This window comes from Triticum aestivum, chromosome 3A (assembly GCF_018294505.1).
Source record: "Triticum aestivum cultivar Chinese Spring chromosome 3A, IWGSC CS RefSeq v2.1, whole genome shotgun sequence".
NCBI classification, from domain to species: domain Eukaryota; kingdom Viridiplantae; phylum Streptophyta; class Magnoliopsida; order Poales; family Poaceae; genus Triticum; species Triticum aestivum.
In genome coordinates this window covers 262,444,586-262,455,251 of record NC_057800.1, presented here as the reverse complement: position 1 = coordinate 262,455,251, position 10,666 = coordinate 262,444,586, and positions in this window count along the sequence as shown.

Genomic DNA, 10,666 nt, shown 5'->3' with positions numbered 1-10,666 from the left:
CCGCTTTGGGTTCAAGCTTATCAGCCTGAAACTTTTTCACATAAGCGTCGCAGCCCCAAACTTTTAAGAAATGACAGCTTAGGTTTCTCTAAACCATAGTTCATACGGTGTCATCTCATCGGAATTATGTGGTGCCCTATTTAACATGAATATGATTGTCTCTAATGCCTAACCCATAAACTATCATGGTAATTCGATAAGAGACATCATGGTATGCATCATGTCCAATAGGGTGCAGTTATGATGTTCGGACACACCATCACACTATGGTGTTCCAGGCTGTATTAGTTGTGAAACAATTTCCACAATGTCTTAATTCTGTGCCAAACTCGTAATTCAGATATTCATCTCTATGATCATATCATAGATCTTTTATCCTCTTGTCACGACGATCTTTCAACTTCACCCTGAAATTACTTGAACCTTTCAATAATTCAGACTCGTGATTCATCAAGTAAATATACTCAACATCTACTCAAATCATCTGTGAAGTAAGAACATAATGATATCCACTACACACCTCATCACTCATTGGACTGCACACATCAAAATGTATTACTTCCAACAAGTTGCTTTCTAGTTCCATTTTACTGAAAACGAGGCTTTCAGTCATCTTGCCCATGTGGTATGATTTGCATGTCTCAAGTGATTCAAAATCAAGTGAGTCCAAACAGTCCATTTGCATGGAGTTTCTTCATGCATATACACCAATAGACATGGTTCGCATGTCTCAAACTTTTTCAAAAACGAGTGAGCCCAAAGATCCATCAACATGGAGCTTCTTCATGCGTTTTATACCGATATGACTTACGTGGCAGTGCCACAAGTAGGTGGTACTATCATTACTATCTTATATCTTTTGGCATGAACATGTGTATCACTAGGATCGAGATTCAATAAACCATTCATTTTAGGTGCAAGACCATTGAAGGTATTATTCAAATAAACAGAGTAACCATTATTCTCCTTAAATGAATAACCATATTGCGATAGACATAATCCAATCATGTCTATGCTCAACGCAAACACCAATCTCGATGGTAGAGGGAGCGTGCGATGCTTGATCACATCAAGCTTGGGAAAAACTTCCAACACATATCGCCAGCTCACCTTTAGCTAGTCTCCGTTTACTCCGCAGCTTTTTATTTCGAGTTTACTAACATTTAGCAACCGAACCGGTATCTAATACCATGGTGCTACTAGGAGTACTAGTAAAGTACACATTAACACAATGTATATCCAATATACTTCTATCGACTTTGCCAGCCTTCTCATCTACCAAGTATCTAGGGTAATTCTGCTCCAGTGGCTGTTCCCCTTATTACAGAAGCACTTAGTCTCGGGTTTGGGTTGAACCTTGGGTTTCTTCACTAGAGCAGCAGCTGATTTGCCGTTTCATGAAGCATCCCTTTTTGCCCTTGCCCTTCTTGAAACTAGTGGTTTCACCAACCATCAACAATTGATGCTCCTTCTTGATTTCTACTTTTGTGGTGTCAAACATCGCGAATATCTCAAGGATCATCATATATGTCCCTCATATATTATAGTTCATCACGAAGCTCTAGCAGCTTGGTGGTAATGACTTCGGAGAAATATCATTATCTCATCTGGAAGATCAACTCCCACTCGATTCAAATGATTGTTGTACTCAGACAATCTGAGCACAAGCTCAACAATTGAGCTTTTCTCCCTTAGTTTGCAGGCTAAGAAAATCATCGGAGGTCTTATACCTCTTGACGTGGGCACGAGCCTGAAATCCCAATTTCAGCCCTCGAAACAGCTTATATGTTTCGCGATGTTTCAAAACGTCTTCGGTGCCTCAACTCTAAATCGTTTAACTGAACTATCATGTAGTTATCAAAATGTGTATGTCAAATGTTCGCAACATCCACAGACGACGTTCGAGGTTCAGCACACTGAGCGGTGCATTAAGGACATAAGCCTTCTATGAAGCAATGAGGACAATCCTCAGTTTACGGACCTAGTCCGCATAATTGCTACTATCAACTTACAACTAAATTTTCTCTAGGAACATATCTAAACAGTAGAACTAAAGCCCGAGCCACGACATAATTTGCGAAGACCTTTTGACTGTGTTCAGGATAATTAAGTTCATCTTATGAACTCCCACTCAGATAGACATCCCTCTAGTCATCTAAGTGATTACATGATCCGAGTCAACTAGGCCGTGTCCGATCATCACGTGAGACGAACTAGTCAACATCGGTGAACATCTTCATGTTGATCGTATCTACCAAACGACTCATGCTCGACCTTTCGGTCCTCCATGTTCCGAGGCCATGTCTGTACATGCTAGGCTCATCAAGTCAACCTAAGTGTGTCGCATGTGTCCCGATGCCATGTCTGTACATGCTAGGCTCGTCAACACCCGTTGTATTCGAATGTTAGAATCTATCACACCCGATCATCACGTGGTGCTTCGAAACAACAAACCTTTGCAATGGTGCACAGTTAGGGGGAACACTTTCTTGAAATTTTAATGAGGGATCATCTTATTTACTACCATTGTTCTAAGCAAATAAGATGCATAAACATGATAAACATCACATGCAATCAAATAGTGACATGATATGGCCATCATCACTTTGCTCCTCTTGATCTCCATCTTCGGGGCTCCATGATCATCATCGTCACCGGCATGACACCATGATCTCCATCATCATGATCTCTATCATCGTGTCTTCATGAAGTTGTCTCGCCAACTATTACTTCTACTACTACAGCTAACGGTTAGCAATAAAGTAAAGTAATTACATGACATTTATGTTGACACGCAGGTCATAAATAAATTAAGACAACTCCTATGGCTCCTGCCGATTGTCATACTCATCGACATGCAAGTCGTGATTCCTATTACAAGAACATGATCAATCTCATACATCACATATCATTCATCACATTCTTTTTGGCCATATCACATCACATAGCATACCCTGCAAAAACAAGTTAGACGTCCTCTAATTGTTGTTTGCATGTTTTACGTGGCTGCTATGGGTTTCTAGCAAGAACGTTTCTTACCTACGCAAAAACCACAACGTGATATGCCAATTGCTATTTACCCTTCATAAGGACCCTTTTCATCGAATCCGATCCGACTAAAGTGGGAGAGACAGACACCCGCTAGCCACCTTATGCAACTAGTGCATGTCAGTCGGTGGAACCAGTCTCACGTAAGAGTACGTGTAAGGTCGGTCCGGGCCGCTTCATCCCACAATGCCGCCGAATCAAGATTGGACTAGTAACGGTAAGCATATTGAACAAAATCAATGCCCACAACTACTTTGTGTTCTACTCATGCATAGAAAGTACGCATAAACCTAGCTCTGATACCACTGTTGGGGAACGTAGCAGAAATTCAAAATTTTCCTACGTGTCACCAAGATCTATCTATGGAGAAACCAGCAACGAGGGGAAGGAGAGTGCATCTACATACCCTTGTAGATCGCTAAGCGGAAGCGTTCAAGCGAACGAGGTTGAAGGAGTCGTACTCGTCGTGATCCAAATCACCGGAGATCCTAGTGCCGAACGGACGACACCTCCGCGTTCAACACACGTACAGCCCGGTGACGTCTCCCATGCCTTGATCCAGCAAGGAGAGAGGGAGAGATTGAGGAAGACTCCATCCAGCAGCAGCACAACGGCGTGGTGGTGGTGGAGGAGCATGGTACTCCAGCAGGGCTTCACCAAGCACCGCAAGAGACGAGGAGGGAGAGGGGTAGGGCTGCGCCAAGAAGGAGAGGAACTCGTGTGTCTTGGGCAGCCCAAACCTCAAGTATATATAGGGGAAGGGGAGGGGCTGCGCCCCCACCTAGGGTTCCCTTCCTAGGGGTGGCGGCAGCCCCTAGATCCCATCTGGGTGGCGGCCAGGTGGAGGGGAGAGGGAGGCGCACCAGGCATGGGCCCTAAGGCCCATCTGCCCTTAGGGTTTGCCCCCCCCTCGTCCCCTTAGGCGCCTTGGGCCCTTGTGGGGGGGCGCACCAGCCCACCTGGGTCTGGTCCCCTCCCACACTTGGCCCATGCAGCCCTCCGGGGCTTGTGGCCCCACTTGGTGGACCCCCGGGACCCTCCCGGTGGTCCCGGTACGTTATCGATAAAACCCGAAACTTTTCCGGTGACCAAAACAGGAGTTCCCATATATATAAATCTCTACCTCCGGACCATTCCGGAACTCCTCGTGACGTCTGGGATCTCATCCGGGACTCCGAACAACATTCGGTAACCACGTATATCTATTCCCTATAACCCTAGCATCATCGAACCTTAAGTGTGTAGACCCTGCGGGTTCGGGAAACATGCAGACATGACCGAGACACCTCTCCGGTCAATAACCAACAGCGGGATCTGGATACCCATGTTGGCTCCCACATGTTCCACGATGATCTCATCGGATGAACCACGATCTCGAGGATTCGATCAATCCCGTATACAATTCCCTTTGTCTAGCGGTACGATACTTGCCCGAGATTCGATCGTCGGTATCCCGATACCTTGTTCAATCTCGTTATCGGCAAGTCTCTTTACTCGTTCCATAACACATCATCCCGTGATCAACTCCTTGATCACATTGTGCACATTATGATGATTTCCTACCGAGTGGGCCCAGAGATACCTCTCCGTCACACGGAGTGACAAATCCCAGTCTCGATTCGTGCCAACCCAACAAACACTTTCAGAGATACCTGTAGTGTACCTTTATAGCCACCCAGTTACGTTGTGACGTTTGGCACACCCAAAGTATTCCTACGGTATCCGGGAGTTGCACAATCTCATGGTCTAAGGAAATGATACTTGACATTAGAAAAGCTTTAGCATACGAACTACACGATCTTTGTGCTAGGCTTAGGATTGGGTCTTGTCCATCACATCATTCTCCCAATGATGTGATCCCATTATCAACGACATCCAATGTCCATGGTCAGGAAACCGTAACCATCTATTGATCAATGAGCTAGTCAACTAGAGGCTTACTAGGGACATGGTGTTGTCTATGTATCCACACATGTATCTGAGTTTCCTATCAATACAATTCTAGCATGGATAATAAACGATTATCATGAACAAGGAAATATAATAATAACTAATTTATTATTTCCTCTAGGGCATATTTCCAACAAAAACAACAATCAAGATCTTCGTCGAGCTCCCACTTGAGCTCGGTTGCGTCACCTGTACTAGTATCGTCGGCACCTGCAACTGTTGGAAGTATCTGTGAGTCACGAGGACTCAGCAATCTCACACCCGCGAGATCAAGACTATTTAAGCTTATGGGTAGGAGAAGGTAGTGAGGTGGAGCTGCAGCAAGCACTAAGCATATATGGTGGCTAACATACGCAAATAAGAGCAAAAAGAGAAGCAGCGGAACGGTCGAGAAGCTAGAAGTGATCAAGAAGTGATCCTGAAACTACTTACGTTCAAGCAAAACACAAGACCATGTTCACTTCCTAGACTCCGCTGAAAAGAGACCATCACGGCTACACACGCGGTTGATGCATTTTAATTAAGTCAAGTGTCAAGTTCTCTACAACCGGACATTAACAAATTCCTATCTGCCACATAACCACGGGCACGGCTCTCGAAAGTTTATACCCTGCAGGGGTGTCCCAACTTAGCCCATCACAAGCTCTCACGGTCAACGAAGGATATTCCTTCTCCCGGAAAGACCCGATCAGTCTCGGAATCCCGGTTACAAGACATTTCAACAATGTTAAAACAAGACCAGCAAGACCGCTCGGATGTGCCGACAAATCCTTATAGGAGCTGAACATATCTCGTTCTCAGGGCACACCGGATAAGCTAAGCGTACAGGTACCAACATAACCCAAGTTGCCAAGGGACGGTCCCGCACGGTGCTCTAGTTTGGACCAACACTCATAGGAGCACTGGCCCGGGGGTTTAAAATAAAGATGACCCTTGAGTCGGCAGAACCCAAGGGAAAAAGGCTTAAGTGGCAAATGTTAAAACCAAGGTTGGGCCTTGTTGGAGGACTTTTATTCAAAGCGAACTGTCAGGGGGTTCCCATAACAACCAACCGCGTAAGGAACACAAAATCAAGGAACATAACACCGGTATGACGGAAACTAAGGCGGCAAGAGTGGAACAAAACACCAGGCATAAGGCCGAGCCTTCCACCCCTTACCAAGTATATATATGCATTAATTAAAATAAGAGATATTGTGATATCCCAACATATCCATGTTCCAACATGGAACAAACTTCATCTTCACATGCAACTAACAACGCTATAAGAGGGGCAGAGCAAAAGCGGTAACATAGCCAAACAACGGTTTGCCAGGATGGTTGAAAAAGGTTAGAGGCTATCATGACAATTTGGGAGGCTTGATAAACAAGTGGTAGGTAGCATGACATAGTGATAGAGCGAACAACTAGCAAGCAAAGATAGAAGTGATTTCGAGGGTATGGTCATCTTGCCTGAGATCCCACAAGGAAGAAGAAGGAGTCCATGAAGAAGACAAACGGACGTAGTCGAACGAATGCTCACAACTCCGTAACGGAACTAAAGCTAACGAGAGAAGAAACCCGGAAAGAAGCAAAGAACATGGCAAACAACCAAGCATAAACATGGCATGATGCACAATCAAGGATGATGCATGTCTGGTTTAAATATGCATGGCATGGCAAAGTGCACAACCAACACTACAAGTTAAATGGAGCTCAATATGCAACGAGTTGCATATTGACGGAACACCACATTCGATTATTTAGTTCACTCCCGTTTAGGCTACTCAACAATATTAAATGTTGTTAAACATGGCAGGAGGTGAGGCAAAAGTAAACTACACAATCTAAACAATTTAAATGGGGCCGGAAACATCAAACAATAATTCCGGTAAACCCCCATAAGCATTTAGCAATGCAACAACAATTTTAAACATTTTAAATGTTATTATCATGATGCGGATGACATATGCAAGTTTTATGCAATATTTATGAAAATGTTGATAAGAGCATTTTATGAAGCATTTGTCATCGTGGCAGAAACGAAAGGGGTGCCACGACAACGAATCCGAAAATGATGCCATGGCAACATATCGGTTCTGGTAGCTCATGGAGATACCGGTGCAAAGGAAGTGTGGCGGGAGCATGCAAAAGATGGTGGGGTGATCCCGGTAACCAGGTGTCCCACGAGACGACGGTATGGCAACCGAGGAGGAACGACAATTGTTCACAAACGGATACAACATCTAAACATGCATCTCATACCACACACACATTCATTCACGGGCGGTTGTTCTCGGCGGTTATACCTTCGAAGCGTGCATTTCGAAGCGGATCCGTTCGTAGCGGAAGAAGTCGTACACAGGCGTAGTGGGTAGTAGTGGTACTTTCGATCCTTGGCGATGTAAGTGGAAGTGGTGGTACACGTTCATTTTCGGAGAGGTACTTGACGAATCCAACATTTTCGGGACGACGGTAGTGGTACATGTCATCGGTAGTCGAACTTGGCGATCCGAAGAGGGTACTTGCCGAATCCACAACACTACAGTCGTTCATGGTAGAGAAACTTGATGTTCACAGGTCTCCCAAAAATGTTATGGTACTTGGTGTTCTTGGTGATTCCGAAGACGGCGGTAGATGTACTTGGTGAAACCACAAGGCATGCACGGGTCGTAGTGGTACTAAGGCAAAATCCACGGGGCGGTCTTGGCATGCAACAAACACAGCATGATGGGCATGGAGGGCGGTGCTGGTCCTCTGCTCTAGCGAAGCAAGAATGATGGGCGAGCAGGCGACCGACCTAGCGTCTTAGAGCAGTGGGGGAAGGCAATGGCGAGTGGCCGGATCGAAGGTGGAGGAGGTCGCGGGAAGCTGGTCCGGCGGGATCCGGGCAAAGGAGGGCCGGCCTGGGCGCAGGTTGCCGGATCGGGAGGCGATTTCAGCACGGGGAAGATGGAAGGGCGAGGAGGTGCACGCCGGTAGCAACTGGTCCGCAGTAGGAGGTGCGGTCGGTCGGGGCTGTGAAGCGGCCAAGGCGGGGACGAACTCTCGGTTCCCATGGTAGGCGCCGCGCTCGGTTGCCGAAGTCCGGCAGGGCCGCGGCGGTGGCCTCCGGCGAGGGAGCTGAACAGAGGCGGGGCGAGGCGCAGGTGGGACTCGCGCGAGGCAGCCATGGGCATCGAGCGCGAGGAGCTCTCGCTCCTCCCTGCGAGCATGATGGCGCTGGAGAGACAGGCGCAGGTGCCATGGGGAGGCAACGACGCAGAGGAGGGGAGGCTGCAGGGGCAGCGATGCTCGACGACGAGGGCGATGGGTAGGTCCGGTGGCGCGGCACCAATGGCAGCAAGGAGGAGGTCGGGCGCGGGGGTCTCGCGGTGGAGGCGGCGACGCGTATTGGAGGTGCGCACTGGTTGCGAGGGAGGGAGAGGGGATCGAGCGGTTCTGGGTCTGCGGGGTTGGAGGGAAGGAGATGGGATCGAACATGGGGCTCTCTGGCAGCGGGGTGGAGACGAGGGAGAGGGAGAGATCGATAGGAGGGGGTCGGGCTAGGTTTCGGCAGCAGCTGGGCCTAGTGGATGCGGCTGCAGGAGTCTCAAGTGGCCTAGGGAGGCCGGCCTGGGAGGTTGTGGTAGTTGGGAGTCTCAGCTGGCTCATGGGCTCTCTTCTCCCTCTCTTACTCTTTTCAAAATAAAAGATAAATAGAGAGAAAAGGGAAGAAAAGAAAAGGGTAGAGAAAGAGTTTGGGCACGGGGATAATTTTCCCGGACTCGCAAAAATGCGCTGGTTCCAAGAAAATTGGAGTGGATAAAATTGCATGGTTTAAATTCAAAAGCACTTGAATTTAATTCAAATGGTTTGAATAGGAAGTGAGGGTTGGGAAGGTCCAAAAATGTTGAGATTTTTGGTGGGGCTCCGATAAACAAAGAAAGAAATATTGACAAGGTTTGGAGGTCAACTCAAAGCAGAAAAGGCATGAGGATTATTTTTGCACGTGTGTTATGGATAACTCCAAATTATGAAATATTTAATATAGCTCCCTAATATTGGGAGGATATGTTATAAAGAGAAAATCACCATGTGCATTTCCGTCGATTTAAATAGATCGAAGATCCATATAATTTATTTATAAAAGTTATAAGATTAATGATATGATGGCATGATGACATGATGCGATGCAAGAGGTGACATGATGAAATGCAACACGCAAGCAAATGACATGTTAACGTCGGAGAATAACTAGAAGACACCTAGTGCATCGGTCTCGGGGTGTCACAGAGGTTGCCTCCGCTCTGGCCGGTCATTAATGCGGCACTGACGCTCCAGGGCGACGCTGACCTTTTCACGCAGGAAGAGCGCGCTGGCAAGGGAGTATAGGTTTTGAACCGTTTCAGGTGTAGTACTGGTAGTTTGCAAAAGTACTCAATTATTGCACTCAGTTTCCTAAGAAAATGTGGTAAAAAATGTTACTCCACAGCCCGCTTCCCTTCTCCTTCCTCTTCCACTGCCCGCGCACGTCCGCGGGAAGCGACCGATCAACCCTTATATAGGAGTGCTAGCACAAAAAGATGCATGCATGACACTAAAATTTCCAGATTAAAATGCCGCTCCAGCGGGAGTATGGCGTATGTTGTTACCTTCGGCCGGGCCATGGCTATCGGGCGACGGTGACCAGAGAAGAGGCGGCGGGAGGGGAATGAATGCAGCTACTGTTTGGGTTCGCCGTCCGGCTTAAGTAAATGTGCAGCATCATGTGTACCCGCGGGTGCACAAATTGTAACATACGTGTGTGCTTAAGTGGGTGTCACGTAACTGGTGTGTGTGTGTGTGTGTGTGAGAGAGATTCTGAGACACAGAGTGCATGTGTGCGACTCTACTCTTTGGACATGTACTCAACCTTTTGCATCGGGATATAAGTATAATGGTATTTACTTTAGCTAGTGATTTACGTGGCCATGTTAACGTGGTTGTGTAAAAAAATGTCACTTCCTGCTCGTGATTTGCATTATATAATTATAAGCAAGATGCTCGTGCATTGCACAGAACATCAATATGCATTTTTTTACAAAACACTTGTTGTGATTTACCCATGCAGGAGTAATCCCATGTGTAAAAACTAATGATATTTCGAGAATTTTATCGGAAAACTGGTATCTCGAGAATGTCATTGAAAAAAATGAAAGATGAGAGATAAGGTGAGGAGGAGTGGAGCGTGGTGGTGACTGGTGGTCGGAATGGGCGGAGGCATGGGGATGGACGGCGCCGGCAGGCGGCAGCGGCCACCATGCTAGATTGTTCCAGAGACTTTCTTTTTTAATTTCTCAACAATGAGGTTGTGGAAGATAAGGATGTGGAGAGAGGTGCGGGTATCTTTTCTAAAGTTATCATAGTTTGCATTCTATCCGTCAAATATAGATCAGACGGTCTATATTATAAGATGGCAGGCACACCATCATCGCCAACGCGGTTTTTTATTAGGGTACAGATGATAAGTTTGCTGACTACTAAAGTAAAGTGGAATTTGTCCATGTTATACAAGTAAATTAAGGTGATTGTTTATCATACGGGTAAGGTTGGATGAAGGATGGTAGGAACAAATGCTCCGCCTAAAGCATGTGTGTGTGAGATGGAGTCTTAGTGTGTGTGTGTGTGTGTGTGGGTGTGTGGGTGTGGGTGTGTGTGTGTGAGAGAG